Source organism: Limulus polyphemus, unplaced genomic scaffold (assembly GCF_000517525.1).
Source record: "Limulus polyphemus unplaced genomic scaffold, Limulus_polyphemus-2.1.2 Scaffold683, whole genome shotgun sequence".
Taxonomy (NCBI): domain Eukaryota; kingdom Metazoa; phylum Arthropoda; class Merostomata; order Xiphosura; family Limulidae; genus Limulus; species Limulus polyphemus.
This window is the reverse complement of record NW_013666293.1, coordinates 298,795-315,901: the sequence shown is the minus strand read 5'-3', so window position 1 is coordinate 315,901 and position 17,107 is coordinate 298,795. Positions and strand designations below refer to the sequence as shown.

The window sequence follows — 17,107 nt, the reverse complement described above, 5'->3', positions numbered from 1 at the left end:
ATAACTCGTATCCCCTATGTTAAAATCATGAAACCACCATAATTTATGTCCCTTACAGTATTCACACAAGATGTTGCTACTCATCAAACCACTATAACTCGTATCCCCTATGTTAAAATCAACAATTTAGTATGAAATCAAGATTTCACCTTATATTTTAGCTTCAGATACAAAAGTGAATGATACGCTAGTTTATCGATGTTTGTTTCGTTACGTGAATAAAAGAATTATCATTCTGAAGACTCCTACAATGTCTTTTCATTTATCTGAAGTTTTATCCTATTAACAACAAGAATACCCGAACACCTGGAGCACAAGATAATGAGTAACGGTAACTGATATAGATAGGTACTGTCAATGGACATACACAATAATGTTTATGTATTTTTCTTTGATATGTAAATAGACTGAACCTTGGGGATTATAACACAAGGAACGGGAAGCGTAATTCATCAATAACCGTCGCTAAAGACAAGTTACTTAAGGAGTAAATCCTGATGGTCTTCTATATCGTTGTTCTAACTTTATTTTAGTCCGTTACTATGGAAACGCCCAAATGGAACCCACCTTACTACCTACAGCTATCGTCAAGTTGTTTCCAGTGTGTTATCATGGGCTTACCAAAGAAGGATGACTATCAAAGGATATGAGATAGAGAATTATGTATAGAAGACTACAGGACAGGTCTACTTAAACATCTGTATCATAGTGTATATTTCACTACTAATATGAATACATTCAACAGAATCGTATTTTATCGACGTAGCTCAAATACGTGGTCAGAATACGCTTTGTACATATATATATATATAAACTGATTAGAGGATATGTTCGGCTTCTGAATGTTTTCATAGTATTTAAGAGTACTTTTTTCACTACACAATAACGACATTATTAAGGCTAAAATCACACCAATTTTCACCTCTTAAGTTCGCGCCACTAAAATTTGTATTTCTCATAGAGTTGCACGAGCTTTGTATCGAAATTCGATTTTTAGGAGGGGAGGGGGTGTATGCTCTGCCCACCACGGGTATCAAAATCCTGTTTTTAGCATTGTAAGTCTGCAGACATACCGCTGTGCCACTGGGGGGGGGGAGTAGCATGAGCTAAATATTTATTTATTATATCATCGTGTTTGTTAGTTCCTCAATAAAAATATTTTTTTCTCTATCTTTTGTGTACGCTTGCAAAAACTATAATACAAAGTACTATTTTTTATTTTCTTTTAATTTTCAAAGATGAAATACATTTACTTAAAACTAATTCCAATATCACGTTAGAAGGTTTTCAGGAAGCCTCATTTCATGAGTACAAAAAACTGAAAAGAAGCGAAATATAGCGAGTGATTATTAACTGCACAGTTTTTCGAGACAAGGACTCGTTTTCTTGCCAGAAACCAGAGGAAACATAAAGCGGAATCTTTACAATTGGGATGACGTCAATTGTTAATGTTGTTACGCAGTATCCAGGCGCATATACTTGTGCCATGTTCCCGTGCGAGCAGGAAAATCGTTAAAAGTATGTAATTCAATGAAGAGATAAAATTAATATTGAATATGTACTTAACTATAACAACCCAGCTAAGCTCTGGGTTTTTTTGCATGACAAAAGAACGAAAGAAAGGGAATTGCGCAATGAGATAGATATGTATTGTTTTTGTGATGTTGTTTTTTTTTCCATCAAAGCTGACTTCACAGATAGCCCAAAATGTAGCTTTGTGCTTAACTACAAACAAACAAAATCAAAAGTAGAATTATCTACCATTATGTTATGCAACTGTCACTACCAAGCAAGTTTACTTAAAAGACAAATTAATATTGGTGTTAGGTTAGCGATTGTCTTGTGAATGATAAAATTGTTCCTACTCGAGATAGTTTAATCAATAGCTAGAGACGTGGTTCTCAACTTGGTTAACCGAAGTAGCTTTCAAGTGACCCTCGTCCATCCGAATACCTTCCACCTCTCCTGTTTCTTTAGTGAATCTAACACCACTAATATTATTCAAAACATCATCACACGTCAGACCACTGACACTTTTGTCTCTGTATTTATTTTTAATATGAAAATATCCATCTCTAAATTTAATTTTCATCCAGAAATGGTCACAATCAAAATGTGGTTTAGTGAATGATAGCAGGCTACTAGTGCAACGTAAAAAAAAAGAAAAAATATAGCTGAAGAGAGATCTTGAGCAAACCAGTCCCAAAAGCTGAAGCGTTGCCAATTTAGCCATGCTTTGTTTTTTGGACCAATATATTTCCAAAGTCATCTGTTTGCTTTATTGTTTTTGCACAGCTATTAAAAGTAACTCTTTTTACGTTTTTTTTATTGCTATTAGGACTAGCTCTGTACCCTCTTTTTTTAGCCTTAGCGAACCCCTGAGGGTACACGTACCACCGGTTGGGAATCTATGGACTAAAGTGAGATATTGTTATTATATTTGGGTTAGTCAGCTTAATAAAATGATTGAAATATGCTTTTTCTGTCAAAATAAAGAATAGTCTAAGCTTAAACTTATCATTTTATTTCTATCTACACAATTAAATTCAATATCTTTTTAGAATAATTATATAGTAATGCTTTGTTGGTTTATTTTAGAGCAAAGCCACATTGGGCTACCTGCTGGGTCCACCGCGGAGAATCGAACTCCGGATTTTAGCATTGTAAGTCAGTATATTACAGTAATGCTGTGCTTTAAGTTGGTTGAGTTGGAATTATAAATTGTGGTCACTGAAGCGTGTTTTTATGTTCTTCTGCTTACGTTAACAATTGAATGGGTTAATGTTCCAGCATAATATTAATTGGGGACAAATTAATGGTAAGATTGTCTGTTTGAAGTTATTGAAAATATATTTTCTTATCGTTTAATATGTTCAGAAGATGATCTGAGATTGTTTATAGTTACTTGGAAATTAGTTTATTTCTTGTTTTAATAAAAATTAAATAAATTGTTCAAACTCATGTGAAAATGACAGGTTAAAGGGGCATTATTAACGTACAAGTCTATATTCAATGTATAGCTTTTTAAGTTTAAGAAAAATCATGGATAATTTTTAACTCTTGTTTAATTACTTGACCACTGCCGGACTATAATCCGAGGGTTCCCCCTGCCGCTAAAACGCGCCCAAATTTTGGGGCCGTAAGTACGTTATAAGAGCGACGGTTAAATCCCACTATTCGATAAAAGTAGCTCAAAAGCTACGGTTGATGATGTTGGCTAGCTGTTTTCCACGTAGTTTATCACTTCAGAATTAGGAACGGCTAGCGCAGATAGCCATTTATTAGATTTAATAGTCCTCGAGTAGCTTTATGCGAAATTAACAACAAAACAAAACAAACGTGAATTTCATTACAAAATATTCTCGCCCCTTCAGCCATGGGGGCGTTATCATATAACGGGAAATTCCACTTTTCGTTGATAAAAGAGTTGCCCAAGAGTTGGCGGTGGATGGTGTTGACTAACTGCCTTCCCTCTAGTCTATCATTTCTAAATTAGAGACGGCTAGTGCAGATAATCCTTGAGTAATTTTATGCGAAATTCAACTACAAAAAGAACCAGTGCTCTACCACAGTGGGTATAGAATCCCCATGCTGTGTTTACAAGTATCAAATCAATTAACTAAGCTTTCAAATTAGGTAAATAATAGAGGTATAATAAACAAAGAAACAAGGCAAATTACAAACGTCTTTTCTGGAGCTATTAAGCTCCAAATATTGCAAAACATCCTTAACTCTCATAAACAGGTAATCAAGTCTTCGCATTAAACTTAAAAAAAATACCTACAATTAGAAAATACTATGACTGAGGCGTTATTTATTCTAGGTTCCACATATCTGATGATTAACGTCTCCTTTATCTGCAACGTTTCTACTTCCTCCACTTAGCAGAAAATGCTGAAGTCTTTACCTGTCTCATTACAGGTGTTGTTGAAGCGTATGTAAGTACTGGGGGGGGGGATTTTTGACGTTCGGTTTGAAATGTTCTTTAATTCGAACCGCTAGGTGGCGTATCATGGAACCTATAAAAACTTGTTAAAAATAGGTACAACATAAGACCACCATAGCGTTGGAAACAAATTTTTCCACCTTGAAAAAATTAATGCCTGATTAAGGTTTAAAGATGACTTTAAGTGAAATTTGTGGATATGTAGAGTTTAAAATGTTCAATATATTTTTCTTTATTCTAAAACTTAAAGAACCCGTAAACACTAAAACTATTCTTAGAGATAGTTTATGTACATCTAATACGAGTGTTTTGGTTGTGTTCACTTTTCTTAGGTATTTCTTCATAATGTTCCTAAGTGGGTTTTCAGGAAAACTGGTCTTCTTGAGATAATTCTTGCAATGTATTAACGCATTTATATAAAAAGGTTTCTATACACAGTGTTTTCTACGATTTGTTAAGAGTCTCTAATACAAACCTTAACCAAAAGAAATTCATCAGCTCTGCGAATTTGAATCATCATTTAAAAAGCGATTACATTTAGTTTTTGGCATATATTGCTTGAAAAAAGTGCATAGAAAAGTGTAACAGGAATATCTGTAATGATATTTATTATATTAATTACAAAATAAATTCAACCATTCAAATACGGGGGATTGGTACTTTGTACTTTAAAAGAAGATAAAATTACAGAGGTTTTCAGTTTCGTTGTAACACAAACATTTGAATGTAATATAAATTTAGTCCTAACGTTTATTACTGTTGCGCTAACTATAATTTAAAGTGAATCTAGTGTGGAATAATAATGTAGCATTGCTAGGATATACCTTATGGCCACATCCTAGCAGGGTGTGTGGAATAATAATGTAGCATTGCTAGGATATACCTTATGGCCACATCCTAGCAGGGTGTGTGGAATAATAATGTAGCATTGCTAGGATATACCTTATGGCCACATCCTAGCAGGGTGTGTGGAATAATAATGTAGCATTGCTAGGATATACCTTATGGCCACATCCTAGCAGGGTGTGGCTAAGTGTTTAGCGTGTCGGAATATGAATCTAAGGTGTCCATGATTTTTGTTTCAAAATATCGCTCAGCACTTTAGGCCCATGGTGGGTTATAAGAACGACAGTCAAATTCCACTAGTCGATTAGAGCAGTCCAAGAGTTGGTGGTGGGTGGCGTTGACTAGCTCCTTTCCCTCTAGTCTATCAGCTCACAGTTATTGATGGCTAGCTCAGATATACCTTGTGTAACTTATGCCAAACAAATATTACAACATCTACACAATATTTAAAAAAAAAGCCCTTCGAGGTTGTATTGATTATTGATATGGCATCTTAAGAGTATTTTGTTATTGATACTTGTGTATATTAGAGTTGCAAACATATATTGGTGGGTGTTCTTTATCTTAAAAACGTCCCCTGGTGGCTCGGCGATTCAGAACGCTAAAATTCGGTGCTCGATCTCCGAGGCGGACACAACGCAGGTACTTCATTGTGTTGCTTTTGCGCTGAAACAAAAACAAACAATTACCTGGGAAAACCTTACGCATTGCGATCATAGATGAATGGAAGAAACAATGGTACACTAAGAACAGAAAGTAATCCTAGAATGTGTAGGCGGTGAGCTTGTACGAAGGTGTAATAAACACGCCTTGCATAACTTGTTCTAATATCATGGAAAAGTATCACTGGCGTTCTGCGGTTGTTTTGTTCAACCCAGATCGATTATGTCAACATCAATGTTTTATGTACGATTTTTAGCCCTTGAATGACAGTCGATAAATGAATAATTTTAAACAGAAGAGATGATATAATTTCTGTTTATTGTTCGCAGGAATTTTTTATGCTTTCTTTTTTCTTCTTTTGTAAAACAAGAAATTCGATTTTAAAAAATGCATGAAAATGTAGAAACGCTGTACACACCGTAGCGCATTTTGCAGGTTATTTGGATATATTTTTATATATGTATTAAAATTATTTGATTGTACTTGCATACGTTAGAAAAAAGGAACTAAAGAACACTTTGATTATTTTAAATGTCCCAAAAATAAAATCCCTTTAGCTTAAGTTAATGAATGCATCAATAGATGAATTTTCGATAAGATTATATTGCATATTTTGTTTCACAACAAAAAAAAATGTTTCAGCTGTCATTATCTTACCTGTATATTTTAATGTAAAAGTGGTCTGGTTTCTATAAAATACAGCCTGGTGGTTAGGGTACTCGACTCGCAAGCTGCGGGTCACGGGTTCGGATCCCATTACCGCCCTTGCACAGAAATTTTCCATCTATCAATTCTGACCCTGTATAATATTTATCAACTTGACGACGTTTTAAAGATAAGTATCATGTACAATATTCAGTCAAAGTGCTATCTACTTGCAACCATATTCCTTGGAATGTTATGAATGCAACTTTAATACCATATATGGTAGAGCATTAAAACAAATGACATTAAAACAATAAACTATAAACAGTATTTTATAGAGTTTTGTTTTACATTTTTTGTTGACTTTCGAAGGCTATCTGATGTAACCGTCATTAATTTCAAACTTATAGACTAGAGGAAAGGCAGCTAGTGAACACCACCCACCCCAACTCTTGGGGTACTCTTTTACCAACAAATAGTGGGACTTATCGTCATATTATAACGCCCTCACGCCTAAAACAACAAGCAAGTTGGGGTGGTCGAAATTCAAAAATATTAATATATAATTTAGTATTCTTTCAGCATAATATAGTTTTATAACTCTTCACATAATCTACCGACAGCTAGCTATAAAATATTTCTATTTTTGGTCAATACTGATCATGTCTCAGATTTTATCCTATTTTAAGATACAGCCTAAAGTGGGCTAGATATGTTTAAATATGTTATAGGTTGCAATTAAAAGTAAATATTTGAATGTGAAGGTCGAGAACTAAGTCTTCATCAACCTTCGTATGGGAGGATTACAGATATATAGAGATTTCTTTAAAACTGGTGTCACGCTTTCTTTAGGAAATCAGTAACATAAGATTAATAGAATTATCTACATAGGCGGCTAGCATGTTTTTTTATTTATAATTGTTAATCACTCTATACTTTAGATGAGTTTTTGTTATTGAGTGTGATCTACTGTAGATACGGAAGCATTTGCACTCAGCTTTTGGCTAGTGACAGACTATGTTAGTCTAAGATTGGTTAGCTGATTCGGAAAATTCCGCAAAGCCACACAAAAAATAAATGCAATTTGAAACGATAGACAAGAGGGTTAGCTAGTTTTGAATTTCGCGCAAAGCTACACGAGGGCTATTTGCGCTAGCCGTCCCTAATTTAGCAGTATAAGACTAGAGGGAAGGCAGCTATTCATCACCACCCACCGCCCACTCTTGGGCTACTCTTTTACCCACGGCTGAAAGGGGCGAGCATGTTTGGTGGGACGGGGATTCGAACCCCCGACCCGCAGATTGCGAATCGAGTGCCCTAACCACCTGACCATGCCGGGCCATAGACGAGAGGGAAGGCAATCAAAAGCACCCACTACTAACACTTGAGATATTCTTAACGAATAGTGGAATTTGACTGTCGCTCTTATAACGCATCCACAGCACAAAAATGCGAAGATCTTTTTTTGTTTTTGTATTTTTGCTGCATCGAGGTGCAAAACAGCCTAATGTTAACCTAAAGTGCAAACGGTTGTCATGTGTTTAGTAAGTACTAAGATACTCCATTTGTCTTTACACTTATTATTGGTTGTAATGCTATTATTGTATTTTCATAAGTGGGTGAAAGTCTAAAATTATGATGGCCAGTTATTTTTTAAAGCTTAATATACAGGCAGCATTTGTTTACATATAAATACATTATTTGTAATTTTGATTATAGATAACATACATCTTAAGTACCATTTCAACATTGTATGAATACAGATATTTTGTTCTTTGATTGAAAAACACGTTTCCTTAGCCCTATTCAGACTAACAAAGTGTGGTATGGAATCTTTTAAAAATTCATATTACTGTAACAAACCATGCTGACAAAGAGTGCATCATTAGCAGACGTGTTAGTTCAAGAATATTGATTTCTAGAACCTTATAATGCAGTTGTCGTTAGACTAACACACTTCATCAGGAGGGGTGATACAGTGTTTGTTTGCCACTTTTTTACATATCTGACTTTTGTGAGTTGAAATAAATTGTCCCATGGTGGGACAGAGGTAAGTCTACGAATTTACGATGATAAAGTCAGTGGGTCGATTCCATTCGGCGGACACAGCAGATAGCCTGATGTGGCTTTGCTGTAGAAAACACACATAAACCCATATTGCGATAAAAAACACAACTACTGATCATTTCATTTTTGACAAGTAAAGAAACACGTTTAAAAAAAGGAAGTAAATATAGGAATACCAAAGTCTGTAAAAAGATAACTTCAAGGGGTAATGATAACATCGTTTACACTCGAATTATGACTTTTAATTACTACCAGTTATTAATAAGACTTATAATAAAAGCGGATACTCCGTTTGAAACTATGTCATCTCAGTGAAACTGGTTGACACCGTTGTTTTGGTTTTTGAGTTATCATGTAATGAAAACGAAGTAGAAGAAAGAAGAACAAGAAATTCAAACTTTTTCCTATGATATTAACAGACATTCCTAGAACTTATGACTCAGTCATTACATACATATTGTTGTAAAAGGAAACACTGGATAGTATTGTATAGTTCTGATGACCTATTGATGAGATACTTATAATACCATTTCATTGAACAATCAGAGCCATCACTTCGTGGGCAATGCTACCGCCTGCCTGATAATCCTTACAATTTTATAATCGCATTCAGTTAGATGAATTGAAAAGTAAAATAAATTAGTTCTTTTCGTTTCCAGTTGTAAAATCATTAACGAATATATTCTAAAGTCGTTGATAGATAGCTAATTAAAATCAAGACAATAGCCGCGATTTTTATAGAGGATTATTTTTATTGTGTGAAACTTTTGGTAAGCGTAGGATTATGATTTTTAAATAAAAGCCCACGACTTTATTACATGTTGTGGAGTAAGCTCAGATAGTGATCCCAACTAGTATGATATGCTTAGGTGCCCTGATCACCATACAGTAACCACAGATAACAGGAGGAATGGCAGGACGAGCAGACGAATGCATATTTCATAATACTACACTACTTTTCTGATATCCGTAGAGATCTCTTGATTCAGAAGATTTGAAGCAAAATCTAATAATAAAAGAGTTAATGACTATATACATAAAACATTAGAGTCATATCTTCAAAATTGCATACGCTACCTACGTCACATTTGTTTATTTCACCAAGAAAAGTAGGGAGCACGTAACCTCAAAAACCCGTCACATAGTTAAATTCGCAATCATAATTACATAGTATGTTAGATAATACAGCTCCACCGTGATCTTTTTTTGTGAGAAAATTTAAGATACATCAATGAAGAATGGCTTAAGACAACAGGTAACTAAAACGTCAGCAAGTTATCCACATACCATAACCAGTTATCAATAATGAAATCTGTCTGCCTACCGGGTGCTCGTGTTTGTGTGAAAATCTCACATAATATTCGGTGGATATTATATTACGTTTACTTTTTTAAACTGAAAGGAAAAGACAAAAAAAAAGATTCAAGTACCACAATAGGAAGATGATACTTAAAACGTAAAACAAGTGACACAGCACCAATAGAAGGGCGCTACTCAAAGGACGTAACTTGTCACTAATAGATACATACTCTTCAAACATGAGACACGTCACTAGTAGAAATAAACTCCTCAAAGCCCCTGAAACATTAGCAGTAGATTAAAAAAGTGCTCACAGAATGTTACTACTTTGTAAACTTAGCGATTGTATTTCTGTATTTACATAATTTTCTTTTAATACGGGAATACTTACAAGAGAATTTAACGCTGTCATCAATCGTCTTTCACTCTGACCCGTCCCAGTGACCCATCGATAAGTCTGAAGTCTTATAACATTAAAAACATTGGCAAAAGAGTAGCCCACATGTTGGCGGTGGGTGGTGTTGACTAACTGTTTTCCCTATAGTCTATCACTGCTAGATTAGGGACAGCTAGCGCAGATAGCCCTCGCGTAGCTTTGGACGAAATTTGAAACAAACCAACAAACAAGTTATATTTATTTATATGAACCAGCAAAGAAATAGTTTTGTTAAATTTACTATGAAATGTTTACTTAAAATCTTATAGGAGGTAAACTTAACTATTTAAAACATAATCAACTGCTGATTATTTGTTATGGGAAGTAAACTTAACTATTTAAAACATAATCAACTACTGATTATTTGTTATAGGAAGTAAACTTAACTATTTAAAACATAATCAACTACTGATTATTTGTTATAGGAAGTAAACTTAACTATTTAAAACATAATTAACTACTGATTATTTGATTCAACTGTTAAAAAGTGAAATACATTTTGGCGCTAAGAAAACAAATATAGAAAAAGAAACTCGGTGAATTAGTTTAATAAGCCTAAAATGTCGTCTCATAGTATGTGGTACTTTCAGGTAACACAAAGTATGTAATAATTTATTTAACACCTATTCGGGGGTCATATCTTAATTTTCGAAGAACTTATGAATTGGTTCTTTCGGTCTCAAGTGGAAACAATGCATATTAGTGAGAGAGGATTCTGAAAAAAATTAAAGAATAGGCCAAACCATCTCATTTTCTTTTTTTTACGCTGTCAACACCTATATTCTATATATATGTTCAGTGTATCGAATTACTTGACTTCATACTATTCCAGATTTGATAATGTTTAAAGAAAAATTATAACTTACAACGTTTTTTTTTTGTTGTTTTTTTTCATGCGGTTTTCACTTAGCGCTTATTTATGAAGATTTTAGAAAGATTTCAATGATCTAGTGACGACTTTAAACAGTACTGTGTCTATTGTCTCTGTATACCAGAAGTTTCAGTGACTTAGAAAAATAAAGTAAATGTCACCTTTTAATAGACACAGCACGTTATTTTCACATTTTCTACAGCTGATCTCTCTGGTGGTTGTTTGTTACCTTTGTTTGTAAGTCAGGAAGTATTTTCATCATATTTTTTCTCTGGTACTCATTAGATAATTAGGGAGTAAGAGCAGTAGTAAGAGAGGTGCCTGAGATGTATAACCCAAACAGTGACATTTATACGTCTCCTGTTAGATTTATTCTGTATTCGAATCCCCCGATGGACCAACGGTAAGTTAAAGGGCATACAACGCTAAAATAGGGGATTCGATAGACACTGCAGATAGCCTAATATAGCTTTAATATAAACAAAGAAACAACCTATATTCGAAAGTCTTACATGTGAAATGAAATTATAATTTAAGATTAGGAGTAGGTACATGCTCTGAAGCACATAGTATTCCTTATTTAACTTACCATTTGCTATTTGCAGGCATTTGTGTAAAACAAATTTTTCTGGTGCAGTATTTACCATAAAATTAATGCAGTTTGTCTTCCCTTTCATATACGAGTTTTCTGGTGCAGTATTTACCATAAAATTAATACAGTTTGTCTTCCCTTTCATATACGAGTTTTCTGGTGCAGTATTTACCATAAAGTTAATACAGTTTGTCTTCCCTTTCATATACGAGTTTTCTGGTGCAGCATTTACCATAAAGTTAATACAGTTTGTCTTCCCTTTCATATACGAGTTTTCTGGTGCAGTATTTACCATAAAGTTAATACAGTTTGTCTTCCCTTTCATATACGAGTTTTCTGGTGCAGTATTTGCTCAGAGAAATCTTTATGTTCCATAATTCAACTCTATCAGTAAATAGGTTTGTTTGTTTGAAGTTAAGCACAAAGCTACCCAATGGGCTATCTGTGCTCTGCCACCACGTTGTAAATCCGCAGACATACCGTTGTGCCACTGTGGGGTCAGTAAATAGGACACTAGATAAGAATTGAACTTATCATACGTTAAGAGAAAACATTGTTGATCATTGTTATGGTACAAATCCCAAATAATCCTGCTCCTAGCTTAGAGAAAAATTAACATTTTCATGTAATTGTGATTAGTAATGTTAATGTTTAGTTTTTTGAAAGGGCGCGGGTTGGCTCTGTTTTAGAGATTCGTGTATTCTATAAACACTCTTAGTCACTAGTTAAAGAGTTAAAAAGAATACGTGATATTTAGTTACACGGAAGTAGCTAAGAAATGGATGATTGAGAGGTGTGTAATTAAAATAATTCTTTGGGCAATTATATTATGTAAGACATTAGTTTCATTACCTGCAAACTCGGTGTTTTCGAACTTGAAAATTAATTAAACTCTAATAACAAAACACCTGTAATATGTAAATATTTTAGTAATATGACAACTAGCAGATTATGTCTACGTAATAATGATTTGTAGCATTCCTTGTTAGAAAATAATTAGGCATACAGACAAGTTTGTTCCCGCACTTACAGGGGGTGCGCGAGACTTAATGGGCAATGCCACTGAATCACTTTTCCTAAAGTCAGATTTTAAATTGTCTCGGAGCAACCAAGACTGTAAAATTTAACATACTTGTATTTATCAAATTCTTTACACATTATTTTTAAGTGCCAATATCATAATGAAAATTATACACACACACATATATATGTTCATATATATACATACTGACGGGTCGAAAAATGTAATCAATTTAGTATTCACTAAACCTTAATAAACCAATGAAAACATACATTATGAACAAGTAGAGAAACAACAAGTACAATGTCACATTTAGAGGTGGTATTAACTTCATTTTTATCAACCAACTTTAGAGATAATGCATAAAAAGTAATGATATATCTAATAAAAAACACCACGGCTTGGTCGTAGATATATGTGAGTGAAGTTTCTAAGCTGATGCTTAATAATGAAGTAATAACTTTTTTTGCTTCAATTAAAAGTAATTTGATGTATATAATCAATGTATTTATGAATTACAATAAAACCTAAGTATGGTTAAAGTACGAAATTTTGTCTTACAATTTGAGTGGATTATGACTGAAAACGAATGATACAATGAAATATATGACTTGCGACGCAAACACTTCAAATCGAAACTCGTTACAAGTCTGTTTGGCATTGCGCGGTTGTTAGGGCGCTCGACCCGCAATCTATGGGTTACGAGTTCGAATCTTCTCACCAAACATGCTCTTCCTTTCAGCCTTGAGGTCGTTATAATGTGGCTGCCAATCACACTATTCGTTGGTAAAAGAGTAGCCCAAGAGTTGATGGCGGTGAGTGGTGTTGTCTTGCTGCCTTCCCTCTAGTCTATCATTTCTAAATTCGGGACTGCTAGCGCAGATAGCACAAGAATAGGTTTGTGCGAAATTAAAAAAACAAACATTTCAAATCATAAAACCCCAGTTCTAGCTGCGCCGGCAGACTTATCAAATATGTAGTCATCGAACTGGATCGCTTTCCAGGTATGGCTGAAAGCTTGTTAACTTTTGACCTTCTTCAGTTTCAAATCCGAAATGGTGCGAACAAGCTTGACCACAATGTATTTTTGGGTCGGAAGATTCTGTCGAGAGGCGTTGGTCCTGATTAACTTGGGATTGTTGTTTTGAATCTCATTGCTCTCCTTAACGCTTTTCTGCACGAGTTATTCTGTTTTCATGGGGAACGTGTGAACTCGTGTGATTTGTCTCTACGGTTTTTAATAATCTCGCTCTATGAATATTTTTCTTTATAGAGAACGTTCACATTTCTCTTCAACTACTGATCACGTTTTGGAGGCTCAATATGCTTTTATAAAGTAACCATCATTCTTGAACCATCTCGGAAACTGAAGCGGAATAGTAGATAATTAACATGCGTTTCTATAATCTATAAATGACTTTCTGTAAACCACCCAATTAAAAATAAAATTTATGGTAAAGTTTTCCTTTAGTATTCTTTGAATTAACACAGTATCATTTTAGTTACTTAATTTAAAATCAAATGCAGGAGTCTTCATAAAACAAACAAATAAGAAAAAATAAACTAGTGCTTTCTAATAGGCGGTGTACACGAACAAACATTCCAATAATTAAAAAGGATATATTAGCAACTATAAAATCTGTTATTTGTTGTTAGAAGTGAAATGAGAAGAATGTATGACATCCGTTATTTATATAATAAATATATTTGACGCTAAAACAGTTCGACTGCTATTACTTGTTGTTTTCTTAGTGCAAAGCTATATACTATTTGCATTATGTCCACTGTAAGGAATCGAACAGGGAGACTTGACTTTTATTTCTGATATATATCATGGCCAAGTGGTTAGGGCGCTTAACTTGCAATCTCAGAGTCGCAGGTTCAAATCCCCGTCCCACCAAACATGCTCGCCCTTTCAGCCGTGGGGGCGTTATAATGTGACGGTAAATCCCACTATTCGTTGGTAAAATAGTAGCCCAAGAGTTGATGGCGGGTGGTAATGACTAGCTGCCTTCCATCTAGTCTTTCACTGCTAAATTAGGGACGGCTAGCGCAGATAGCCCTCGTGTAGCTTTGCGCGAAATTCAAACAAACACACACATATATATATATATAATATTTTGCAATATAAGAATGTTGTCTTAAAATATATCGCACACGCAAAGTAGCTATTTATTCACTTTCTGCTTCACCAGTTTCACTGCCATGAACACATGTATGGGACACATTAAATAACCTTTGTTTTAGCTCTGAAAAGTGTGATGTTAACCACACCACACGTGAGTTTGGAATTTCGTATCCACATGAAAAAAGGATACCCTCTTTTGAAACTTTCCAAATTATACCAGATTTGCATTTCAGATATAATGTAACATGCGTTTTTCCACTGATTCTTCTGTAAATAAATGAACCTGGCACAAAGAGTACTTTTGATTTATAAACGTTGTAGTTAACAAGTTAAACTGAATTGTTAACGGTCACACATTTAGTATTCAGTGATGTTCAGAGATGATTATTTCTTTCATACAATGAACAGAAAAGTAATATCTCTTGTTTTTCGAGTTTTAAAAAATAAATGTTAATAATTTATTGATAACAATCTAAATTTGAAATTGCTGTACAAATAGAGTGAATGTATATAATTTGAGATTGAAAAAGTTTCTGAAAGGTATTTTCACAAATCACACACTATTTATAGATGGAAAGTTAGTTAGATAGATCTACTAACTACACGCAAGATGTTAGCTGCCAGTAGTACAGAAAAACCGTTTTGTCAAAAGAACTACTAAATACATTAAAAATATTAAATGTCAATGAAATATAGCAACTCAGTTGTCGAAAGAACTACTGAATACGCGCAAGATGTTAGTTGTCAGTGAAATATAGCAACTCATTGGTCAAAAGAACTACTGAATACACATAAGATGTTAGTTGTCAGTGAAATATAGCAACTCATTTGTCAAAAGAACTACTGAATACACGTAAGATGTTAGTTGTCAGTGAAATATAGCAACTCATTTGTCAAAAGAACTACTGAATACACGTCAGATGTTAGTTGTCAGTGAAATATAGTAAACTCATTTGTCAAAAGAACTCCTGAATTCACGTAAGAGGTTAGATGTCAGTGAACTGTAGCAACTCATTCGCCAAAAGAACTATTGAATACACTTGAGATGTTAACTGTAAGTGAAATATAGCAACTCATTTGTCAAAAGAATATTCACTGTAAATATAGCTAAATTGACACCATTTCAAATCTCGTTACATAATCTTCGTACTAATATAGGTATATGTTATTATACATGCAAAAATATCTTGACCTCTCTAACTTTCAATGACGTTTAAATTTTCTCAAGATCGACCATTTAATGATTTATGGTTAAAGTTTCCCAATCCTGATTGGTCAAGAATTATTCACATTAGTGTCAACACAAATAGACCAGTACTTTAAAAACAAACACACACGATAAAGCAAATAAAAGATTCTGTTAACTTTTTTTGTACAGTACAGATGTACACGAAAGGCAATGTTACAAAGATGTTTTATTTAGAAAGTTTTGTTATCTACAACTTAATCATTATGCCATGAAGGATTCTCTATATTTTTTATGATAATGCAGCGATTTATTTCTTGAAGAATAAATGTACAGAAATTCTAAACATTACGACGAATGTTACTTTATCCATCATTTATACTTTGCATTATCATGATAACAAGGTAGCCACAGATATAACAGCCTAAATTTGTTTCTGCTGTAATTGTGGATTGAATCCACTGATTGTGGATTAAACTTTCTAATAATTGTTGCTTGTTTGTTTGTAATTAAGCACAAAGCTACACAATTGGCTATCTCTGCTCTGTCCACCGCGGGTATCGAAACCCGGATTCTAGCATTGTAAGTCCGCAGACATAACGCTGTGCCACTGGGGGGGGGACTTTTCTAATAAACGAAATTCTATATCTAATGCCTAAAAACGTTTACTTGTATCAGTATTATAATGAGAATAAACGCATCGAAGAGGCTTTAGTATTATACCTTGTAATTCCTGCCATAAATTGAAAAAGAAAATCATAATCAATTATCAAAGCGCAGAATCTTTTTAGTTGGATTTGAAAAACAAGCGCTTTTAAAACCGTTTTTGTTCATGAATAGATACGTTCCAATAAAACGGAAAACTTAATTATTTCAGGCAATAAAATACATGTTTTTGAATCGGAGACTAAATCTGTTTGTTTGTTGAATTTTGCGCAAAGCTACACGATGGCGCCCCCCAGTGGCACAGCGATATGTCTGCGGACTTACAACGCTAGAATCCGGATTTCGATCCCCGTGGTGGGCAGAGCACAGATAGCCCATTGTGTAGCTTTGTGCTTAACATCAAACAAACTTACTCGATGGCTGTCTGCGGTAATCAACCCTAATTTTGAAATGACAGACTCGCCAACTCTCAGGCTAATCTAATCGAATAATGACGCTAACGGTCAATTATAATGCTCCCACGCCTAAAAGGGTCGAGTATGTTCTATGGCGGGATTCAAACCCGCAACCCATGGGTTGCGAATCGAGTGCCATAGCCACCAGGCTAGAAGAATAAAAAAGGATAGAAATCATACAAAATTACATAAATCATAGAATGACATTGCGAGACTAATTTTATACTATGCATTTTTTGTTATTTTAGGCAGAAACAATAATGCACCCACGACACAAACTCAGGTA

At 34.2% G+C, this 17,107-nt stretch overlaps 1 protein-coding gene across 4 annotated transcripts in view; it reads left to right on the top strand.

Moving 5' to 3' along the window:
• The window catches only part of LOC106459928 (glutamate-gated chloride channel-like), a 115,693-nt gene that overhangs the window by 24,696 nt on the left and 73,890 nt on the right, over nt 1-17,107 (top strand). Inside the window, exon 1 of one of the 4 annotated variants that reach the window (XM_022386505.1) lies at nt 2,643-2,663. The exons of the other annotated variants lie outside the window; for them this stretch is intronic. The gene's annotated coding sequence lies outside the window, so the exon portion shown is untranslated. Of the gene's footprint in view, nt 1-2,642; nt 2,664-17,107 lie in introns of those variants that run through there. 4 annotated transcript variants of the gene reach the window in all.